The sequence below is a fragment of the Mustela nivalis genome, assembly GCF_964662115.1.
Source record: "Mustela nivalis genome assembly, contig: HAP1_SCAFFOLD_53, whole genome shotgun sequence".
Classification (NCBI taxonomy): Eukaryota; Metazoa; Chordata; class Mammalia; order Carnivora; family Mustelidae; genus Mustela; species Mustela nivalis.
The window spans coordinates 1,106,006-1,130,443 of record NW_028136539.1 but is presented as its reverse complement, the minus strand read 5'-3'; the positions used below and the strand labels follow the sequence as shown (position 1 = coordinate 1,130,443).

The window sequence follows — 24,438 nt, the reverse complement described above, 5'->3', positions numbered from 1 at the left end:
TCTTGGTTCAGGGGCCTCCCGGGTATCTTGCTGTCTTGGATGCAGGTGTAAATGAGATCATTCTCCACAGTCTCTTTTTGATGGTTCCTTCCGAGCACGTAGGAGTGCCACTAATTTGTGCATATTGATTTTGTTCCTTGCAAGATCTTGAATTTATTTGTTCGATTGGCCTTAAACTCAATCTGCCAGTTATTTGACCAGCAGCATGGATTTAATTGGGAAGAGCAGAGAATGGCAGTCTGGGCTGAGCAAGCTAAGGTCCCATCACAGGCAAGTGTGAGAAACAAAGGAGAGTAACATTATTTCATGGAGGAGGAAGAAGTTGGGAAGGGTGCTTTAAGGAAAGTCCCTTGGAGAAAGGCAGGGTGATGGAGAATTCTCACCAGCTGAGCTGCAAAGCTCCTACAAAAAGTCAGGAGATGAACCTCCAGCTTCCCCTGTGGGGCCTGGAATTGGTGAGTCTCTCCTGTGGGGAATTGCAATGTGGAGTCTGTAATGGGCACTGACCAGCAGGCGCCCCCTTCCAGCCTCCCCTTCTGGCATCCCCAGTCCACTTTACTGGGGCTTCCCTTCCTGCTTTTGCACAGTTCTAACCAGCTTGTGGTGGAACGTTGTGGAAAAACTGAAATTCCAAATCCACTGCTTCTACTGCACCTGAGATACAGGGGCCCATGATTTAATTCTCCCATGAGTCTCTTGCTAACATGTGTCCTCTCCATGTTGGGTGACCTGGATCTGGGAGGGCTTGGACTCCATCCCAAAGTCTGATGTTCTCTCTGCTTCCGTGTCGTCGTGCTAACATGGATGTTTGGAAGATTCATTTCCTCTGTGGTGATTTCAAAGTGCAGTCAGCTTGTTATAGCAGCACAAATACGTGCTGTCTCCACACTCAGATTCCCCAGCCGTCATTTCTTTACCACGTTTGCCACTTCACACGGGATGCTTCAGTGTGTTTGATCCCACACCAGGACAATGTCCTGCAGAACCACCACATAACCTGAAATGAGGACATCATTACAGAACCCATCCAAGGGTTAGTGTTAGGAACCAGGGACATGGCAGGACTGACCTGAAGACCCCATGGAGAGCCGTCAGGGTGGCTGAGTTGACAGTGGAGGTGAGGGTGAGTGTCTGGCTCTGGCTTTGTGTCCAGGAGTCAGCTCTCTGTGGGTGTGTCCTCAGCTAGGCATGCAGATTTCTGCTCCTCTGAATCCTTTCCGGAGTTCCAAATGGCACAGTTTCCTTCTGGGCAGCAGGCTGAGTCCTCTGGGATTGCCCATGTGTCCCCAAATTGTAGGGCACCTACTGCAAGGCCTTTGGGGTCACAATCCTGAGAACCGAACCAAACCAAAGGTTATGGTTAGGGCCCACCACATGGCAGGCCCGATCTGCCAGCACTCTGTCCATCTTTCTGGGGGAGGAAGCAGTCGAGGGATTTGTTCAGGGTGAGTGTCAAGCTCCAGGTTTGCATCCAGTGGCCTGCTGAATATGGGGGTGTCCAGAGGTAGGAATGCAGATTTCAGTTCCTCTGAATCCTTTCTGGAGTTCCAAATGGCATGGTTCCTTTCAGGGTGGCAGGGTGAGTCCTATGGTGTTCCTCACTGTCCCCAATCTCTGAGGCTTTAGAGCCAGGCCGTCGGGGACAGACAAACACAGGCTGGAGAGCTTTAATGTCAGAAATGTATTTTCTCACAGATCTGGAGGCCAGAAATTCCAGATCAAGGTGCCAGCAAGGTTGGTCTCCAGTGAGCCTTTTCTTGTTGGTCTATAGATCAGTATCTTTTCAACTGTGCCCTCAGATGACCTCTTCTCTGTGCACCCCCAGAGGGGAGGTAGGGGGAGTGCTTTCATGTGTTTCACCCTTATGAGGACACCAGTCCTAGCAGATTAGGACTCCTGTGACCTCACCAAGCCTTCAGTACCTCCTTCTAGGTAGGCTCTATCTCCAGATGCAGTCACACCGGAGATTAGGAATTCTTCATATGACTTTTGTGGGGACACAATTCAGTCCATAACAATTAGTACAGGAGAAAAACCATGGAGAGAATTCTAGAGGAGTCACACGTTGATGTTATAAGGTAAGTGGGTATAAAAGAGCACCTCTGAAGTCCAATAGGTCATTAGAGCTAGAGGCTGACAGGAAAGTCTCGTACATGCCACAGTTTTGAGTTTGATGCAAGCGCAACTCTGAAGGGAAGATATTTGGGAGGCCTTGGCCGACCACTACTTCCAGCCAGGGGTGATTCTGGAGGGAGTATCTCTCGGAGTGCTGCCTAGAATCAAGACTTTGGGGTTGGAAAAGTGCCACTTCCAAAGCTGGAGAAGGATGGTGCTGTAAGTTACTTGAAGAGTACTGTTCTGGGAGATAGGAGATCTGGGGTGTCTTCTTTGTTCTGCTGCTGACCAGATGTGAAAATGCAGATTAACTCCCTAACCATCTCAGTTCTACCACCATGTGCTGCTGTCATGTGTCCCAAGCCCCAGAGTTAGTTTGATCCATAAGCAGAAGCCAGTCTTTTAGTTCCCAATCTCTTAATCGGGCTGATCGTCACAATATATAGCGGACACGTGACAGCCACCGGGGAGAAGTAAGGGTTGTCTTCCCCTCAGGGAGAGTGGAAAAGCTCTAGGAGAGGGCATACCCGTAGACCAAAGGCAGCCAGTGCTGGGGAGTGGAGCCACGGGGAAGAGTGTGCTGATGACAGCCTTGTGGAGGGAGGGCAGAAAGAGCCACCACCATGACACTTGAGTTACAGATCGAGCTTGGGGATAGAGAAGGGATCAGGGCACGGTAGAGCAGCAGCTGGCAAAGTGATTCTGTTGAGCTTAAGCTCATAGTGCCTTAGCGAATTAGAATGGGAAATGCCTTGCTATTGTCTGTGACTCTGTGATTGTGTGAGTATGAGTGACAGAGTGGGGACAAAGAGAGAGGGAGAGAGAATACATTAAATTTTAAAGGACAATAAGGGACGCCTGGGTAGCTTACTCAGTTAAGCATCTACCTTTGGTTCAGGTGATGATCCCAGGGTCCTGGGATTGGATCCCATACCAGGCTCTAGTGGGGGGCCTGCCTTCCCTCTGCCTGCAGCTCCCCTTGCTTGTGATCTCTCTCTTCCTCTGTAACAAATAATAGTAAAAAATAAACGAGGGCGATACGTTATGTTTACTTTTGTTTCTGATGCCAGACATGGGTTCAGAGGATTGAAGAGGGAGATCCAAGGAGCTAGCCTCTCAAGAGGAGTGAATACCTAGTCACTGGTAAGACCCCTGGTCCTGCAATACAATATGGCTCCTGTGATCTGGGTCCTGTTAAATGCCCCTCGCCATCCTTCACCCGATAGTTTGATTCTTCATTGCGTTCAGTGTGGGGAACTGGGAGAAGCTATGACACTTGGCCCTTTGTGGAGGAATGTTAGTAGTATAAATAGCAATAGTTATCAGTTCTGGAGCACTTCCATGACTCTGCTGCAGGCACTCTGCTGTGACCTGGGTTTATAGCAGTGAGATAAACATAGAAATAGATGTGGGCTCTGTTCCCAAGAATCTGAAACCCACTATTCTCCTTGTCCCCTTCCCACTCTGTCTTCTTCAGCCCTTGTGCAATCCCACCAAGCAGGAAGCTTGCTTCTCCCCTTCCCTCTCCTGCTCCCCCTGCTTGTGCTCTCATTCCCTCTCTCTGACATGTAAATAAATCAAATGTTTTAAAAAATTATAAAAAAGGCAAAACAAATAACCATTTTTGGAGAGTGATTTTCTGAATGCAGTTATGGGCAGTGCTGGGTACTGAAGAAGACGCTCTGCTGACCAGAGGAGTGGGGAAATTACAGAACAAATTCCACAGGTCATTGAATATATCACATTCATCACCCCACCCATAGCACTCATTAATCTCTAGCCCAGCCAATATGTTGGTTATAAAAATGAGCTTTCTCCAAACTGACAGGAAGTTCTCGTTTTAGCAATGTAAATCATTCTGATCTTTATCACTAATGTGATCTAATCCTGTCTAGTAAAGAAACTTGAGAGTTCTATATCTCTGTAAGCATTTAAGAAAAACAATGGACTCTACTCTAATTACTTTTTAACTAACTTGACTTGCCAAAGGAAGGAGAAAGTAAATATCAGAAATCTTACCACTAAGCACAAGTTGCAAGTTATACCTGCCAAAATGTGGTTCAAAATATAAGTAACCAGTCTCCTTAGAAGCCTTTTACCTTCTTATATCTGTTATGTTGGGTAAATGAGTAGTTACTAGAATACAGCTGGCTCAGTGATCACAATTCAGCTTACCCTCAGAAATATAAATAGATTACATGTTTAGCCCGGTAACTGGACACTGATATAGAATTATTCACTGGCTGATTCCTAGATCAGAAACCACAAAAAAATTTTCTTTTTTATGGAAGTATGGCTGTTACAATAGTCTCACCTGTACCTCATAGTGATTGACTTAACTACTCTATACGTTACAACTCTAGATGTAACATTTTAATAAAACAACAATATCTTTGATGGTATCATGGAAATGTAAGTGCCTTGTGCACTTTTCTTAATGTGTATAATTACCTAAACATCATAGTAAGTAAATCAAGGCCATTGTCAAGCTTCCGTCAAGGAGAGTCCTTAACTAGAGGGATTTCCCATTGCTCTCAGGATGATAACCTCTGAGTTACAGGTTCCGTTAGTTGGCCACACACATTTGGAGCCTTGTGGACTTTCTGACAGCTGAGCAGCATATCTGTTTCAAGCATTGTGATCCCTGTTCTTACTGCAAGAGTGACAGTTGTCACTTTTCCTTTGACCCCTGTCTTTAGGAAAGTGTCTGACTCAGAAAGTCGAGTCAGTACCCCCCAAAAATATTTTCAGGAGAACCACCTCAAAGATGATCACCTGAGATACTGTCAAGAAAAAAAAAAAACTGAAATTCTAAGCAACATCCATAAAAAGTATTTTCATGTTGATAAGGAAAGATTTTCCCCTAAATACCAGAGAGGCTCCATGAAAGTGAGATTTTTACCTATTTTGTTCACCGTGTCACCAGTCCCTAGAAGAGCGCCTAAGACATCACTCAAGATTAGGTTGCTTTGAATGAATCAAATGAATGAATGAACTGTAGCCTTTGATAGTGAGGTAGTTTATGGTCCTTAGGCAAGAGATGTGATTTGTGTTGGGATTTCAAGAATGGGAGGTGCCGAAGAGAAAATTGAGAAGCTAAATGTGAAAATATGCAATTTACTGACTGGAGTAGTTCTGAATATATTTCAAACATAATTAAACTATGGCTGTGGGTCTATATGCGTTTTCATAATTTTCCCTTGAAAATGTGAGGCATACAGATGTCATCTCCAGTGAATTCTCCTTGTCCGTATACAGAATCACCAAAAAAAAAAAAAGGCATTCTGACAGTCCTCAGCCCATCCACTCCAGGATTGTGACTCTTTCTTCTCCATGTTCTTTCTGACATCATGGACTTTCAGGTTGACCTCTCTCATCTTGGGTCCCACTCTCATTAGCTGTAGAAGTCATGCGATGTTTGTGATGTGAGGGTGGCAATACTCTCTGACTTTTGGTTACAATATGTCTTTGAAAGCCAGTGTTTATTCTGCTTTTACAGCATTTCTCCATTTGAATTGGCCACCTTTTAAGTGGTCATTAGCCACATGTGGCTACTAGCCATGGGACTTGGACAGCAGAGGTGTGGAAAGTCCGCACATTCTTCCACTCAAAGGATATTGTGAGTTATGCTACATCTTTTTTTTTGAAGTGCCTTTTTTAGATATTTAAATTCAATTAGCCATTAGATAGTACATCATTGGTTTCAGAGAATTTAGTAACTCATCAGTTGTGGATAACCCTTGGTGCTCATCACATCACGTGTCCTCCTTAATGCCTATCACCCAGTTTCTCCATGTCTCCCACTCCCCTCCCCCCCAGCAACTCTCAGTTTGTTTCCTATAGTTAAAGGTGCCTCATGGCTTGTCTCCCTTTCTGATGACTCCCATTCAGATTTCCCTCCCTTCCCTCTGATCCTCTGTACTACATCTTAATCTCAACAGTCAAGCAGTGGTAGTAATTCAGTCATGGAGTCATGCATATTCTAAATCTGATGAGGTGGATTCCCATACTGCCTTTGTCTCTTCTAGAGCGCTTACATTTGTTATATTATTGCTGCTGCGTTCATGTTTCTCGTTCACTGAATGTCTGATAAAAGAATTAGTAAAATGTGTGACTGCAGAAAATACAATGGTCATGGATGATGAAGATTTTCTCCTTGACCAGACTCGAGTCAAGTTCCTCTGAGTCCTCTTTCTGTCTAGCCTTGACCTTAGGCTCCGCCCACTTAGCCCAGTTTTAGCAAGAAATCTGCTTGGTCATTTTTCAGCAATCTTCTATCCTACTCTTGATATCTGATCAAATTCCTTATCTCTCACCCCTGGTATCTTACCACTTTTTTTTTTTAAGATTTATTTATTTTGACAGAGAGAGAGCCTGAGCAGGGGGAATAGCAGAGGGAGAGAGAGAACCAGACTCCCCACTGAGCAGCAAGCCCAATGCCAGGCTTGATCCTGGGATCAGATCATGACCAAGCCAAAGCCAGAGATTTAACCAACTAAGCCACCCAGGTGCTTCAGTATCTATAACCCTTAATATCTGATCCAATCCCTTATTCCCAGGGCACCTGGTTGGTGCAGCTGGTTGAACGTTTGACTCTTGGTTTCTACTCTGGTCATGATCTCACGGTCCTGAGATTAAGCCTCACCTCAGGCTCTATGCTCAGTGAAGAGTCTGATTAAAATTCTCTTTCCCTCTCCCTCTACCCCTACCCCTGCTCCCTCTCTCTAAAATGTATTAATAAGTCTTTTAAAAAATTCCTTATCCCCTGATCTCAATAGTTTATGACCCTAGCCTTCCTTCAACAATATTACTGTCCAGATGGTTTAGCCAGAATCCCTTCATCCTTACCCTTGATGTTCCATCTTAATTTTACATTCAGTGATCCCCACCATGCTCTTTAGCTGTAAATCTCCATTTGTCTGAGCTGAGCCAGATTTCTCTCCCATACTATACAATAAAATCTCATCATAGTAGCATCCCTTGAATAAAATCTTCCTTACTCTCTTTAATGGGTGTCACAATATTTTTTTTTCTTTAACAGTCAGGAGGGTGCTAATGGAGTACCATGACAAAAGGCCTAACTTCCTATAATGGACATTTCCTTGGTTTACCTGACAAATACTCTTTCTCTCTTCTAAGGAAAATTTCCGGTTCTCAGTATAACTGCCAACTGGCCCAGGGGTGGACAAGTGAGGCAGATGAGACCAAAATGAAAATTCTGTTGAGACACTGGACCTTGAGGATTCAAGCCAAGGACATAAAAGTGTTGGTACTCCATTATTCTGATGGTCCGTTAACTCTTGCTTTTTTGGTTCCTGTGTCTATCACTGCCCCTGCCTTTTTGAAGATAATGACCATTCATCTGAGTACACGGTTCACAGAATCCCTTTGCAGTGGCCCATGCGGGCCAAGGTAGTAGAGCATAATAGATCTCTGTAAGTTTTTAAAAAATGTCTTTGTCCCTGTTGCCCATGGCCATTAAAGACCAAAGGTCGGGGGTAGGGGGATATTGGAAAAGGTGAAGTTATAGTTACTCACTGATTTTTTGATTGGTAGAGAGAAAGCAACACCTACATACAGGGCCAGTGGGTGAGTGGAGGAAACATCTTTGGCTCTAGGAGGAATGGGGGAAGGAGAAATATTAATAATCTTTGTCTTTGGAACTGCCCCTGAAGACTTCCCCACACAGGAAAATGACCTAGCGTAACTCTCCTAAACTTCGGCAAGCCCCTTAAATTTAACTGACTTCTAGATCTGGTACTCCCTGCTGGATAACTCTGATCATTATTGGATTGTTACTTATTTTATTTTAAAATTATTTTTAAAGAAAATTTTAATCTAAATACAATTAATTAACATATAATACTAGTTTCAGACATACAGGTTAGTGATTCATCAGTCTTTTGTAACACCCAGTGCTCACTGTATCACATGCCTTCCTTAATGTCCATCACCCAGTTACCCCATCCAGCCATCCCTCTCCCCTCCAAGAACCCTCAGTTTGTTTACTGTGATTAAGAGTCTCTTCTGGGGGGAGGAGTCAAGATGGCGGAGAAGTAGCAAGCTGAGACTGCTTCAGCTAGCCGGAGATCAGCTAGATAGCTTATCTAAAGATTGCAAACATCTGAAAATCCATCGGCAGACCGAAGAGAAGAAGAACAGCAATTCTGGAAACAGAAAAACAACCACTTTCTGAAAGGTAGGACCGGCGGAGAAGTGAATCCAAATCGACGGGAAGATAGACCCCGGGGGGAGGGGCCGGCTCCCGGCAAGCGGCGGAGCAACCGCGCACAAAATCAGGACTTTTAAAAGTCTGTTCCGCTGAGGGACATCAGTCCAGAGGCTAAACCGGGGCGAAGCCCACGCGGGGTCAGCGTGGCCTCAGGTCCCGCAGGGTCACAGAAGGATCGGGGGTGTCTGAGTGTCGCAGAGCTTGCGGGTATTGGAACGGGAAAGCCGGCTACAGAAACAGAGCCGACAGTAAGCTCACAGCTCGGTGTTACCTTGAACCGATCGCAGGCTCGGTGAGCTCGGAGCGCGGCCGGAGGTCAGGCAGACGGGAGTAACTGGGCGCTGTTCTCTGAGGGCGCACTGAGGAGTGGGGCCCTGGGCTCTCGGCTCCTCCGGGCCGGAGACCAGGAGGCCGCCATTTGTGTTCCCGTCCTTCGGAACTCTACGGAAAGCGCTCAGGGAACAAAAGCTCCTGAAAGCAAACCCGAGCGGATTACTCACCCCGGCCCCGGGTAAGGGCGGTGTAATTTCGCCTGGGGCAAAGACACTTGAGAATCACTACAACAGGCCCCTCCCCCAGAAGATCAACAAGAAATCCAGCCAAGACCAAGTTCACCTACCAAGGAGTGCGGTTTCAATATCAAGGAGAGCAGCAGAATTCCAGAGGAGGAGAAAGCCAAGCACGGAACTCATGGCTTTTTTCCTGTGATTTTTTTTTTGTCTTGCAGTTAATTTAATTTTTTCTTTTTCATTTTTTTTTTCTTTTTTTCTTTTTCTTCTCGCCTTCGGGTAAATTTTTTTTTTTTAACTGTTACCTTTTTCTTTTTTAACGATTTTTTACTAGTTTATCTAATATATATATTTTTTCTTTTTTACATTTCTCTCAGGTGTTTTCTTTTTTTAAAAAAATTTTTTTTTTCTTTTCTTTTTTTTTCTTTCTTCCTTTTTGAACGTCTTTTTATCCCCTTTCTCCCCACTCACGATTTTGGATCTCTTCTAATTTAGTTAAAGCATATTTTCCTGGGGTTGTTGCCACCCTTTTAGTATTTTACTTGCCCCTTCATTTACTCTTATCTGGCCAAAATGACAAGACGTAAAAATTCAACGCAAAAAAAAGAACAAGAGGCAGTACCAAAGGCTAGGGACCTAATCAATACAGACATCGGTAATATGTCAGATCTAGAGTTCAGAATGACAATTCTCAAGGTTCTAGCCGGGCTCGAAAAAGGCATGGAAGATATTAGAGAAACCCTCTCGAGAGATATAAAAGCCCTTTCTGGAGAAATACAAGAACTAAAATCTAACCAAGTTGAAATCAAAAAAGCTATTAATGAGGTGCAATCAAAAATGGAGGCTCTCACTGCTAGGATAAATGAGGCAGAAGAAAGAATTAGTGATATAGAAGACCAAATGACAGAGAATAAAGAAGCTGAGCAAAAGAGGGACAAACAGCTACTGGACCACGAGGGGAGAATTCGAGAATTAAGTGACACCATAAGACAAAACAACATTAGAATAATTGGGATTCCAGAAGAAGAAGAAAGAGAGAGGGGAGCAGAAGGTATACTGGAGAGAATTATTGGGGAGAATTTCCCCAATATGGCAAAGGGAACGAGCATCAAAATTCAGGAGGTTCAGAGAACGCCCCTCAAAATAAATAAGAATAGGCCCACACCCCGTCACCTAATAGTAAAATTTACAAGTCTCAGTGACAAAGAGAAAATCCTGAAAGCAGCCCGGGAAAAGAAGTCTGTAACATACAATGGTAAAAATATTAGATTGGCAGCTGACTTATCCACAGAGACCTGGCAGGCCAGAAAGAGCTGGCATGATATTTTTAGAGCACTAAACGAGAAAAACATGCAGCCCAGAATACTATATCCAGCTAGGCTATCATTGAAAATAGAAGGAGAGATTAAAAGCTTCCAGGACAAACAACAACTGAAAGAATTTGCAAATACCAAACCAGCTCTACAGGAAATCTTGAAAGGGGTCCTCTAAGCAAAGAGAGAGCCTACAAGTGGTAGATCAGAAAGGAACAGAGACCATATACAATAACAGTCACCTTACAGGCAATACAATGGCACTAAATTCATATCTCTCAATAGTTACCCTGAATGTGAATGGGCTAAATGCCCCTGTCAAAAGACACAGGGTATCAGAATGGATAAAAAAACAAAACCCATCTATATGTTGCCTCCAAGAAACTCATTTTAAGCCCGAAGACACCTCCAGATTTAAAGTGAGGGGGTGGAAAAGAATTTACCATGCTAATGGACATCAGAAGAAAGCAGGAGTGGCAATCCTTATATCAGATCAATTAGATTTTAAGCCAAAGACTATAATAAGAGATGAGGAAGGACACTATATCATACTCAAAGGGTCTGTCCAACAAGAAGATTTAACAATTTTAAATATCTATGCCCCCAACGTGGGAGCAGCCAACTATATAAACCAATTAATAACAAAATCAAAGAAACACATCAACAACAATACAATAATAGTAGGGGACTTTAACACTCCCCTCACTGAAATGGACAGGTCATCCAAGCAAAAGATGAGCAAGGAAATAAAGGCCTTAAACGACACACTGGACCAGATGGACATCACAGATATATTCAGAACATTTCATCCCAAAGCAACAGAATACACATTCTTCTCTAGTGCACATGGAACATTCTCCAGAATAGATCACATCCTTGGTCCTAAATCAGGACTCAACCGGTATCAAAAGATTGGGATCATTCCCTGCATATTTTCAGACCACAATGCTCTAAAGCTAGAACTCAACCACAAAAGGAAGTTTGGAAAGAACCCAAATACATGGAGACTAAACAGTATCCTTCTAAAGAATGAATGGGTCAACCGGGAAATTAAAGAAGAATTGAAAAAAATCATGGAAACAAATGATAATGAAAATACAACGGTTCAAAATCTGTGGGACACAATAAAGGCAGTCCTGAGAGGAAAATATATAGCGGTACAAGCCTTTCTCAAGAAACAAGAAAGGTCTCAGGTACAAAACCTAACCCTACACCTAAAGGAGCTGGAGAAAGAACAAGAAAGAAACCCTAAGCCCAGCAGGAGAAGAGAAATCATAAAGATCAGAGCAGAAATCAATGAAATAGAAACCAAAAAAACAATAGAAAAAATCAACGAAAGTAGGAGCTGGTTCTTTGAAAGAATTAATAAAATTGATAAACCCCTGGCCCGACTTATCAAAAAGAAAAGAGAAAGGACCCAAATAAATAAAATCATGAATGAAAGAGGAGAGATCACAACTAACACCAAAGAAATACAAACTATTATAAGAACATACTATGAGCAACTCTACGGCAATAAATTTGACAATCTGGAAGAAATGGATGCATTCCTAGAAACATATAAACTACCACAACTGAACCAGGAAGAAATAGAAAGCCTGAACAGACCCATAACCAGTAAGGAGATTGAAACAGTCATTAAAAATCTCCAAACAAACAAAAGCCCAGGGCCAGATGGCTTCCCGGAGGAATTCTACCAAACATTTAAAGAAGAACTAATTCCTATTCTCCTGAAACTGTTCCAAAAAATAGAAATGGAAGGAAAACTTCCAAACTCATTTTATGAGGCCAGCATCACCTTGATCCCAAAACCAGACAAGGATCCCACCAAAAAAGAGAGCTATAGACCGATATCCTTGATGAACACAGATGCAAAAATACTCAACAAAATACTAGCCAATAGGATTCAACAGTACATTAAAAAGATTATTCACCACGACCAAGTGGGATTTATTCCAGGGCTGCAAGGTTGGTTCAACATCCGCAAATCAGTCAATGTGATACAACACATCAATAAAAGAAAGAACAAGAACCATATGATACTTTCAATAGATGCTGAAAAAGCATTTGACAAAGTACAGCATCCCTTCCTGATCAAAACTCTTCAAAATGTAGGGATAGAGGGCACATACCTCAATATCATCAAAGCCATCTATGAAAAACCCACCGCAAATATCATTCTCAATGGAGAAAAACTGAAAGCTTTTCCACTAAGGTCAGGAACACGGCAGGGATGTCCATTATCACCACTGCTATTCAACATAGTACTAGAGGTCCTAGCCTCAGCAATCAGACAACAAAAGGAAATTAAAGGCATCCAAATTGGCAAAGAAGAAGTCAAATTATCACTCTTCGCAGATGATATGATACTATATGTGGAAAACCCAAAAGACTCCACTCCAAAACTGCTAGAACTTATACAGGAATTCAGTAAAGTGTCAGGATATAAAATCAATGCACAGAAATCAGTTGCATTTCTCTACACCAACAGCAAAACAGAAGAAAGAGATATTAAGGAGTCAATCCCATTTACAATTGCATCCAAAACCATAAGATACCTAGGAATAAACCTAACCAAAGAGACACAGAATCTATACTCAGAAAACTATAAAGTACTCATGAAAGAAATTGAGGAAGACACAAAGAAATGGAAAAATGTTCCATGCTCCTGGATTGGAAGAATAAATATTGTGAAAATGTCTATGCTACCTAAAGCAATCTACACATTTAATGCAATTCCTATCAAAGTACCATCCATCTTTTTCAAAGAAATGGAACAAATAATGCTAAAATTTATATGGAACCAGAAAAGACCTCGAATAGCCAAAGGGATATTGAAAAAGAAAGCCAACGTTGGTGGCATCACAATTCCGGACTTCAAGCTCTATTACAAAGCTGTCATCATCAAGACAGCATGGTACTGGCACAAAAACAGACACATAGATCAATGGAACAGAATAGAGAGCCCAGAAATAGACCCTCAAATCTATGGTCAACTCATCTTCGACAAAGCAGGAAAGAATGTCCAATGGAAAAAAGACAGCCTCTTCAATAAATGGTGCTGGGAAAATTGGACAGCCACATGCAGAAAAATGAAATTGGACCATTTCCTTACACCACACACAAAAATAGACTCAAAATGGATGAAGGACCTCAATGTGCGAAAGGAATCCATCAAAATCCTTGAGGAGAACACAGGCAGCAACCTCTTCGACCTCTGCCGCAGCAACATCTTCCTAGGAACAACGCAAAAGGCAAGGGAAGCAAGGGAAAAAATGAACTATTGGGATTTCATCAAGATCAAAAGCTTTTGCACAGCAAAGGAAACAGTTAACAAAATCAAAAGACAACTGACAGAATGGGAGAAGATATTTGCAAACGACATATCAGATAAAGGACTAGTGTCCAGAATCTATAAAGAACTTAGCAAACTCAACACCCAAAGAACAAATAATCCAATCAAGAAATGGGCAGAGGACATGAACAGACATTTCTGCAAAGAAGACATCCAGATGGCCAACAGACACATGAAAAAGTGCTCCATATCACTCGGCATCAGGGAAATACAAATCAAAACCACAATGCGATATCACCTCACACCAGTCAGAATGGCTAAAATCAACAAGTCAGGAAATGACAGATGCTGGCGAGGATGCGGAGAAAGGGGAACCCTCCTACACTGTTGGTGGGAATGCAAGCTGGTGCAACCTCTCTGGAAAACAGCATGGAGGTTCCTCAGAATGTTGAAAATAGAACTGCCCTATGACCCAGCGATTGCACTATTGGGTATTTACCCTAAAGATACAAATGTAGTGATCCAAAGGGGCACATGCACCCGAATGTTTATAGCAGCAATGTCCACAATAGCCAAACTATGGAAAGAACCTAGATGTCCATCAACAGATGAATGGATCAAGAAGATGTGGTATATATATACAATGGAATACTATGCAGCCATCAAAAGAAATGAAATCTTGCCATTTGCGACAACATGGATGGAACTAGAGCGTATCATGCTTAGCGAAATAAGTCAAGCAGAGAAAGACAACTATCATATGATCTCCCTGATATGAGGAAGTGGTGATGCAACATGGGGGCTTAAGTGGGTAGGAGAAGAATAAATGAAACAAGATGGGATTGGGAGGGAGCCAAACCATAAGTGACTCTTAATCTCACAAAACAAACTGAGGGTTGCTGGGGGGAGGGGGTTTGGGAGAAGGGGGTGGGATTATGGACATTGGGGAGGGTATGTGCTTTGGTGAGTGCTGTGAAGTGTGTAAACCTGGTGATTCACAGACCTGTACCCCTGGGGATAAAAATATATGTTTATAAAAAAAAAAAAAAAAAAAAGAAAGGACAAATACCCAACTTTTGTAGCAACATGGATGGGACTGGAAGAGATTATTATGCTGAGTGAAATAAGTCAAGCAGAGAGAGTCAATTATCATATGGTTTCACTTATTTGTGGAGCATAACAAATAGCATGGAGGTCATGGGGAGTTAGAGAGGAGAAGGGAGTTGGGGGAAATTGGAAGGGGAGGTGAACCATGAGAGACTATGGACTCTGAAAAACAATCTGAGGGTTTTGAAGGGGTGGGGGGTGGGAGGTTGGGGTACTAGGTGGTGGGTATTATAAAGGGCACGAATTGCATGGAGCACTGGGTGTGGTGAAAAATAATGAATACTGTTATGCTGAAAATAAAAAATAAATTAAAAAAAAATGGAATAGGGAAAATTAAAAAAAAAAAAAAAAAAAAAAAAAAGAGTCTCTTCTGAGGGGTACCTGGCTGGCTCAGTGGGTTAAAGCCTCTGCCTTCAACTCAGGTTATGATCTCAGGGTCCTGGGATCGAGCCCCACATCAGGCTCTCTGCTCCCTGGGGAGTCTGCATCCTCCTCTCTCGCTCTTCCTGCCTCTCTGCCTACTTGTGATCTCTGTTTGTCAAATAAGTAAATAAAAATCTTTTTTTTAAAAGTCTCTTCTGGTTTGTCTCCCTCTTTGACTTCATCTTGTTTTATTTTTTTTCCTTTACTCCCCTATGATTCTGGTTTGTTTCTTGAACTCCACATATGAGTGAGATCATATGATAATTGTCTTTCTCTGACTGACTTATTCGCTTGGCATAATACCCTCTACTTTCACCCCTGTCATTGCAAATAATTGCCATTTATTTTAACTCGACAGAGAAGGCCACTAGAAACAGCAGGTGATGGCCCCAGCTCCTGTTCCTCCATGCAGAACATCTGTCAACACCTGTGGACATCTTTTCCTCCCCCCATTCCTATGAATGTTGCTCAGTTGTTACATGGCATGGACAAATGCTGTTGGCTGGTGGCATGGACACACTGGACAAGCTTGGCCTTCGGTAAAACAAAGACTGGCTTCAATTACTCAAACTGAAACAGGAATGCTTGGATGAACAAGCCTGCCAGGAAGTCCCACTGGAGGTACTCAACCTGTGCCCCTTCCCTCCTTGGACCAAGAACCTGAACTTGAGAGATGAATGGCTTATCCAAGGTTATGGCAAGGTTACACAGAGCTGAAACTAGACACAGGTGTACATGCCTATTGATCAAGGCTGGCTGAGAAATCGAACTGCCTCAAATCTTGATTCTTTTTGCCACTTCTTATTCTCTGACCCTGTTTTTCATAGTTTAGGATGTAGGAATAATAAAAATATCAGCTATTGGGGTATCCTGACTTTTTGATGTTTTAGTTCTTGTCAGACATTTACCATAATGCTTAGCACATGGATATGTGTGTGCACACACGTGCACATGCATGACACTCAAAAAATTGTTCCCTGATATTAACTTTATCAGTGCACTTTGCATCCACCACCAATTGGCTGTTTTGTCACAAACTGATTAAAGCAGAACTGTCAAGTGAGGAACTTCAAAGCCAAAGCATTAAGTGCTTTGAAAAACCAGCACCTGGGAGGATTTGTCTCAGCATCTGTGATTAGAAGGCAGCAAAAAGAGACTTTGGGGACACAGTTCACCCCTTCATGAAGCAGCCATTCAGAACTTTCTCCGAAGGGCTAATGCCTAATCTTCCAAAGACCAGCAAGAACAAGCTTATGGTCTGTTAAAATCAGATTTTTAAAAGATTTTTATTTATTTATTTGAGAGAGAGAGAGAGAGTGAGAGAGAGAGCATGAGAGGGGAGAAGGTCAGAGGGAGAAGCGGACTCCCCATGAAGCTGGGAGCCTGATGCAGTCCTTGATCCTGGGACTCCAGAATCAAAATCAGTTTGATTGACTCAATACAGTCAGGGAGGACAGTCCTCAGGAGTCACAGAATGCTGGTTGCCATGAGGGAGGAGTCTTTTACAAAGTCTGGGCTCTCACAGAAGGAGTCTGAAGCACGTGTATGGAAAGCAGAGGTCAGTTCTGGATTAGAAGCTCTTTCTGAGGGGAAATGAGTAGAAGCAGGGATTAACCAGGACTTGGGCTCTGCTTTATTCAGTTCAAGTTGCTGCAACAAATGATGACAGACTGGGTGGCTGAAACAGCAAAACATGTACTATTCCTTGCAGTTCTAGAGACTGAGAAGTCCAAAAGCAAGATCCTGGGAGATCTGATATCTAGCAAGAGACTGCTTCATTATCTACAAATGCCCATATTTCTGTTGTAGACTTGCATGGATGACAGCTGGCAGAACAATCTCTCAGGTCGTTTCTCAGAAGTGCTTTTATCTCATTCACAAGTGTTCCAATCTCATGACCTCACCACCTCTCAAAGCCCATACCTCCTGATGGCACTCCTTGAGGGTCAGGGCTTCAACATCTGAATTGGGACAAGACACAAACATTCAGTCCATTAGCAAGTGTTGTCATGAGGACAGCATAGCTTATCAACTGGGTATCCCCAGGAATCCATGGGACTAGCAAAGCAGAATCTGGGGGTGTCACTGGTAGGAAAGCAGGAGGTCCCCAAGAGACAGTCTTCATAGCATTTTACAGAGACAGCAGGACCCTTGAGAAACAATAGTTTCCGTGACCCATACACCAGCCTTTATCTATGCCTGTCCTCCCTGCTGGATTCACAGCAAGCCTACTTCTTTCTTTTCCAGTACAAATGGATTTCCACTCTCTGAATCCTGATGAATTTTTGCTCTTTTGCAGTTAGTAGGTTGTCCCTCAGGATTCTGCATGTCTGGATTTGCAATCGTGGAAACTGCCAAAGGTCTAGGGACCTGCATGGCAGAACCCGGCCTCTACCACTATTGCCCAAGGTAGGAACTCTGGTCCCTTGAGCGTTCTGTGCTGCTGTCAAAGGTCTGTGTGCATTGGCTTATTGTTTTTTTTTTTTTAATGTAATTGCTTATACGTGTGTTTCATCATGCTCAAGTGGCCTTTCTGTGAAAAAGTGGCCAAGCTACACCTAGAAGTCACTGAAGAAAGTTCTAAGAACTCCTGGTTAGTATGAGGCTAGAGAGAGAGAGAAAGAGAGAAAAGAAATCTGCCTCTCTGCATTTTGCAAGTCCCTGGGCAAAATCTGTTGGCTGTGCACTCCTCACACGAAGATTCCAGGCAGGGAGACCCTCCTGAGCCTCATCTCCCTGAGTTCCTCTTCCAGGAGCAATCCCTAGTTTGAGACCAGGGTTAGCGAAAATAGAGCAGCAAAGCAGGGTCCAGAAGGAAGGACTGCCACAGACCATGGAGCACCAGGGGGACAGGCTGGTACCTCCTCACAGTTGGGGTACAAATGGGCTCAGCTCAGCAGGTATAGGGGTGCCCTTGGCCCCTCTGGTGGGCTTTGCAGTGCCCCAATCTCAGGAAGAAAAAAGGCTGGCTCAGGTGACATATTTTTGACTGGGAAGGAGCTGACAGCAATGGAAATAAACAAGTAGGGAATAATGTTGGAAAGTTGGAGGGTTTGTCCTTTATATCTCAGCTTTCTCTCCTATCTTCCCTTGCTCTGTAGTGTGTTATCAAAGAAGTATTTGGCATGATATTCCTGTTCACTGATTAACTCTTGAGCTGTGTCTTTTCTGCTGTTCAGCTCATCTGGTGAATTCTTTTACTGTAAAAAGTATCTTGCCCTTGCAAGGGCAATGGCAAGACCTGAGAAATCCCAGAGATTTCAGCTTGCCACCCAGAAGGAAACCAGGCTATTTGGAATGCTGGAAAGGATTCAGAGTAGGGGAAATCGTCTTGGACATCTGAGACCACCCCCACATTCAGCGGTCCACTGGACACAAACCCAGACCTTGATACTGATCCTGAACCATGCTCTCAACTCAGACCCCTGTGATCCTCGCCACAGTGCTTTCAGATCAGTGCAGCCATGCCCATAGGCACAAACTCTTAAGCCTAGATTCTGTCCTGAGAGGTCTGTCCCCGACGGCCTGGCTCTAAAGCCTCAGAGATTGGGGACAGTGAGGAACACCATAGGACTCACCCTGCCACCCTGAAAGGAACCATGCCATTTGGAACTCCAGAAAGGATTCAGAGGAACTGAAATCTGCATTCCTACCTCTGGACACCCCCATATTCAGCAGGCCACTGGATGCAAACCTGGAGCTTGACACTCACCCTGAACAAATCCCTCGACTGCTTCCTCCCCCAGAAAGATGGACAGAGTGCTGGCAGATCGGGCCTGCCATGTGGTGGGCCATAACCTTTGGTTTGGTTCGGTTCTCAGGATTGTGACCCCAAAGGCCTTGCAGTAGGTGCCCTACAATTTGGGGACACATGGGCAATCCCAGAGGACTCAGCCTGCTGCCCAGAAGGAAACTGTGCCATTTGGAACTCCGGAAAGGATTCAGAGGAGCAGAAATCTGCATGCCTAGCTGAGGACACACCCACAGAGAGCTGACTCCTGGACACAAAGCCAGAGCCAGACACTCACCCTCACCTCCACTGTCAACTCAGCCACCCTGACGGCTCTCCATGGGGTCTTCAGGTCAGTCCTGCCATGTCCCTGGTTCCTAACACTAACCCTTGGATGGGTTCTGTAATGATGTCCTCATTTCAGGTTATGTGGTGGTTCTGCAGGACATTGTCCTGGTGTGGGATCAAACACACTGAAGCATCCCGTGTGAAGTGGCAAACGTGGTAAAGAAATGACGGCTGGGGAATCTGAGTGTGGAGACAGCACGTATTTGTGCTGCTATAACAAGCTGACTGCACTTTGAAATCACCACAGAGGAAATGAATCTTCCAAACAACCATGTTAGCACGACGACACGGAAGCAGAGAGAACATCAGACTTTGGGATGGAGTCCAAGCCCTCCCAGATCCAGGTCACCCAACATGGAGAGGACACATGTTAGCAAGAGACTCGTGGGAGAATTAAATCATGGGCCCCTGTATCTCAGGTGCAGTAGAAGCAGTGGATTTGGAATTTCAGTTTTTCCACAACGTTCCACCACAAGCTGGTTAGAACTGTGCAAAAGCAGGAAGGGAAGCCCCAGTAAAGTGGACTGGGGATGCCAGAAGGGGAGGCTGGAAGGGGGCGCCTGATGCTCAGTGCCCATTACAGACTCCACATTGCAATTCCCCACAGGAGAGACTCACCAATTCCAGGCCCCACAGGGGAAGCTGGAGGTTCATCTCCTGACTTTTTGTAGGAGTTTTGCAGCTCAGCTGGTGAGAATTCTCCATCACCCTGCCTTTCTCCAAGGGACTTTCCTTCAAGCACCCTTCCCAACTTCTTCCTCCTCCATGAAATAATGTTCCTCTCCTTTGTTTCTCGCACTTGCCTGTGATGGGACCTTAGCTTGCTCAGCCCAGACTGCCATTCTCTGCTCTTCCCAATTAAATCCATGCTGCTGGTCAAATAAGTGGCAGATTGAGTTTAAGGCCAATCGAACAAATAAATTCAAGATCTTGCAAGGAACAAAATCAATATGCACAAATTAGTGGCACTCCTAGGTGCTCGGAAGGAACCATCAAAAAGAGACTGCGGAGAACGATCTCATTTACACCTGCATCCAAGATAGCAAGATACCCGGGAGGCCCCTGAACCAAGAAGGTGACAGACCTGTCCTCTGACAGCCCTGCAACAATGACGACAGACAGGGAGGGGTACACACGGAGATGGGGAGGCACTGTGCTCAGGGTAGAACCCACACTGGGAAAATACCTACTCTCCCCAAAACCGTCTACAGAGTCCTCACTCTGGCTCCCGAATTTCTGGACTCGGCGCAAGCCTGGAGTGGGTGTGGACACGGGAAGGACCCCGCAGGGCTGAGGTGGGGAGAGCACAAGCACCGAAGAAGGCTGATGCTCCCTGACTGCAGACCATCTGAGGACCCACAGGAACCGAATCCGCGAGCACACAAACACAGACGAGGACCTAGGATCACCGGAGCCCAGAAAGGGGGGACCCCACAGCCCCGTGCACAGCACAGCAGGAGGCCACGTCTCCTCACACAAAACGACGGAAGCCCCAGTGTCTACACAGGGCGCCCTTCCTCTGTGGGGTCCTGAGGCCACGAAACCCTTGACAGTCCACTCAGGCGGCTTCTCCTCAGCTCCTCCAGCATCTGGTCCTTAGGAGGTTGGACTGCTGCCAGTGTGGGCGCGTCCTCCACAACGGGTCCGGTCAGTGTGGATGCAGAGCCACACCCTCCTCAGCTTGTCCTGTCAGGGTGGGAGGCGCCCCACATTCTCCAGAAGTCTCCACAGTGGGTCCTGAAGAGGCGGGGCTCAGGTCCCAGCTGTGGCTGTGCAGCCTGGGCTCAGGGCGGGAGCTGGGGTCTGGCGCCATCTGCAGGTGGTGCAAGGCAGTGCAGGACTGTGGGAGCTCACCCTTCAGTGGAAGGTCCTGCTCCCTCCCCGGGTCCAGCTGATGCCATTTCATTCCGGAAATTCAAGCTGCATGGAGCCCAATACCCCCCAACTTCCCCCCAAATAGCTAAGGAACAATGAATTTGAAACAATGTGGAATTACAACAGTCCTTGACCCAAACAGTGTCACTGAACATGGCCCTGATGCAGACCCACACTCTGACCTCAACTTGGTCTCAAGCCTGGACCCTACCCTAATCCAAGACCCTAACCCTAGCCCCCAACCCAAACAATGTTCACAAGAATCAAAAGGTAGAAACTGCAAATATCCATCAATGGCAAGTGCATATGCAAAGTGTGGTGAAGGGTTTGAATTTGGGTTCAGGTTCAGGTTTTAGTCAGAGTTCTAGATCAGGCTTTGGGTTTAGTGTTAGGGTGAGGGTTTAGAGTGAAGGACAAGGGAACAGAGTTATAGTTTAGGGCTTTAAGTTTATGATTTAGGCTTTAAGACTCAGGGCTTATGGGATAAAGTTCAAGGTCAAATTTGGGGTTTGACTTCATGCTGAGATTTGGGTTCAGGTTTCATGACTTGGAGATCTGGTTTAGGGTTTGGGTTCGTGGTTCAGGGCTTGGATCCAGGGCTCAGGTACAGGCTTTGGGTTCCATTCCAGGTTTGGGATTCAGGGTTCTAGTTTGGGCTTTAAGGTCAGCTTAGGTTTCAGCGTTGGTAGGGTTTAAGGTTAGGTTTAGGGATGACACATTTTCTTCAGTTGTCATCATGGACAAAAAAATTCTATCTGAAGTTTCTAAGTCAGAAATGTATTTCATCTGGGGGCGCCTGGGTGGCTCCGTGTGTTAAGCCTCTGCCTTGGGCTCAGGTCATGATCTCAGGGTCCTGGGATCGAGCCCTTCATCAGGCTCTCTGCTTGACGGGGAGCCTGCTTCCCCATCTTTCTCTCTGCCTGCCTCTCTGCCTACTTGTGATCTCTGTCTGTCAAATAAATAGAATTAGTAAAAGCTATTATATGATCTTTTACAAACCATTTCCTATCTTTGCATTCTCATGTGCCAAGACAGACAGGGGTTATTTAAAACCCTGAAGAGAGTGCTCTTGCTTTTAAATTGCCTGTAACCTTCGTGTAATAGATTTATGATTGATGATAGATTTAGTTAAAATATAACTATTTAAAATATTTACTCTCAGTAAACGATTTCAACCTATGCTCATTTAAGTAACTTGGTGCATAATCCCTTTTCTATTAAACCATAGTGCAAGGACCAATGCCGCGTTTCTGAGAGAACCCCAAGCTATTTTTCTAGAATGGCTGTATGCTTATATATGGCGTCCTGTTTTCACTCCCTTTGTGGAGAACCTACCTTGGAGGTCATGTAATAACCAATGACCAAAAAAAACAAACAAAAAACCCAAACATCCAGGTCGAAGTGCCATCCCTGCCTGGAGTCAAGGAGACTGCTCAGACAGATCCAGGGCAGGCATCTCAGCCCAGGCCTGTGCTGGGGAAGCTGGTTCCTGGCTTTGGGTGCAATCTGGAAGCCAGCAAACTGACCCAAGAGTGCAGCCGGCGTTTAAGACTGATGATCTATTCGCAGCCAGGCTGCACGTGGACACCCGCTCAGGGAGCCAGGCTAGGAGGCTGCCCAGCGCTGGAGCTGGCAATGCAGTAGCATGCCAGGGCTTAGCCCCGCACCCCAGCCATGGCTCAGTTTTCAGAAGTTAGGGGGCGGGGCCGGAGCAGAGAAGGGTCTTCGCTAATTTCCAAAGCTGGAAGTGAGCTCTCAGAGGACTCAGGAGGGAAGGGGGGGGCGGGTCGGGGGCGGCCTTGAGCAGGGGTTTTGCTAATTGCCCAGGCAGGAAGGAGGGGCGCACAGCGCCAGGGTGCTGTGCTGCATCCCATTCGGGACTGCAGGACACACCATACTCGCTGCCCCTGTGCTCCCACGCTGCAGCCTAGCCCCTGACGCCGCGGTGTCCCGTTCCCGTTCAGGCCTTCAGGCCGCCTGCTGCCCCTCCCCGCCCCATGGCTTCTCTGGAGGACCCTCTGCTCACAGGTAAAGTGACACCGCGAGGCGCCCTCACCTGAAGCAGAAAACGCAGGACAGGAGCGGGGTGTGGGGTGGTCAGGGCCCAGCCTCCCGCCAACCCCAGGGCACCAGGACCACCCCGGAGGCCGCGCCACACCCTGTCCGCAGGGGGTCGGGCCAGGACGGCGCCACAGGAGGTACCCCCTCCTCCCCCTTGCCAGCCGGCAGGCTAGCCCCCATAGTTCCGCACTCCCACGCGCCTGTCAGAGCCTCCTGCCATTCCCAGGGCACCCAGAACCCAGAGAGTGAGGCCTTGGGTGCTTTCTAGTGACAGATTCTAGGCAATTTTTCGACTTTGGGACTCAGAGTTAACATAGTTTTCATTTGTGATTATTATTTTTGTGTGGGGGCCGTAGCTTTTCTTTTGACCTATGCTTGTTTTCACTCCCGGTTCTGAAGAAGCCCCTAAATCCTAACCCTGTTGAGGACTCAGAAAGCTCTCAGAGCAGCAGTGCTGGGGGACAGTGTGGACACATGGTTTGGTTTCTCCTCTGGCCTGCTTCTGTGGCAGCCCCGCTCTGTCCTCCTCAGACTTCAGAGCAATATCTGAACAAGTGGAGAAGCGACCAGAGGGTCAGGAAGGTGGCCACCGAAGAGTGACTTCTCTGGAGGGTGGCTGAGCTAGCAAGTGAGCATGTTAATCCAGCTCTGCCTGCATTAGCCATGGAGCTGAACAGGAGCCAGGGAAGGGGAGGAGGAGCAGAGAGCAGGGACAAAGGAACCAAAGAGGAGATTCAGATGAAGGGAAGTATTGGGGAGGAAAGAGAAGAAACTCTAGAAGACAGGCATGTAGAAAGGAAAAGGGATGAAGTGGGCATTGGGAAAGGGCACCACCAGGGAAGGAGAGAGGGGAAGGAAAGAGGGAGGAAGAGAGGAAAGGGGAAAGGGAGAAGGGAGGAGTCAGCATGCCAGGGCTCCCCCTGCATCTGAAGAAGAGGTGGCTGCTCCAGCTTGTCAAACAGGGTGCTCACTCTTTGGCCCCAGTTTCTGCTCCCAGTGCTACTGGGCTTTTCAAGGAAGGCAGGCTGTCCCTTGGGACCTACTGGAGCCCACAGGAGGGTGGGAGAGGTAAGATGCCACCAGGTCCTGTCCTGAGCTGCTCCCAGCCACCAGCCTCACCACATGGTGCAAGAGGGACCCCAGAACAAAGGAGGGACACAGGCCAGCATGTCTGCTGGTGGCCCTGGGCACTTAGCTCATCGCAGTGAACCACACGGCCTCCTCAACCCACGCTTTCAAAGCCTCCTTCTTCGTTTCTGGCTTTCATGTCTGTAGGAACATGAGCCAGATCTAACTCATCTCCGACAGACAATTCTGACTCACCCCGTGTCAGATTTTTAAGAGTGGCTGTGATAGAGTAAGATAGCAATGCTCCAACAAACGGACTGTTTCCTGCCACTTGACCTCAACAGTCTTATACATTTTCTTAG

At 45.6% G+C, this 24,438-nt stretch overlaps 1 pseudogene across 1 annotated transcript in view; it reads right to left on the bottom strand.

Annotated features, from left to right (window-relative positions):
• LOC309856978 (small ribosomal subunit protein uS5 pseudogene) overlaps positions 1-24,438 on the bottom strand; it is a 454,384-nt pseudogene that overhangs the window by 65,496 nt on the left and 364,450 nt on the right. The gene's annotated exons all lie outside the window — the stretch shown is intronic.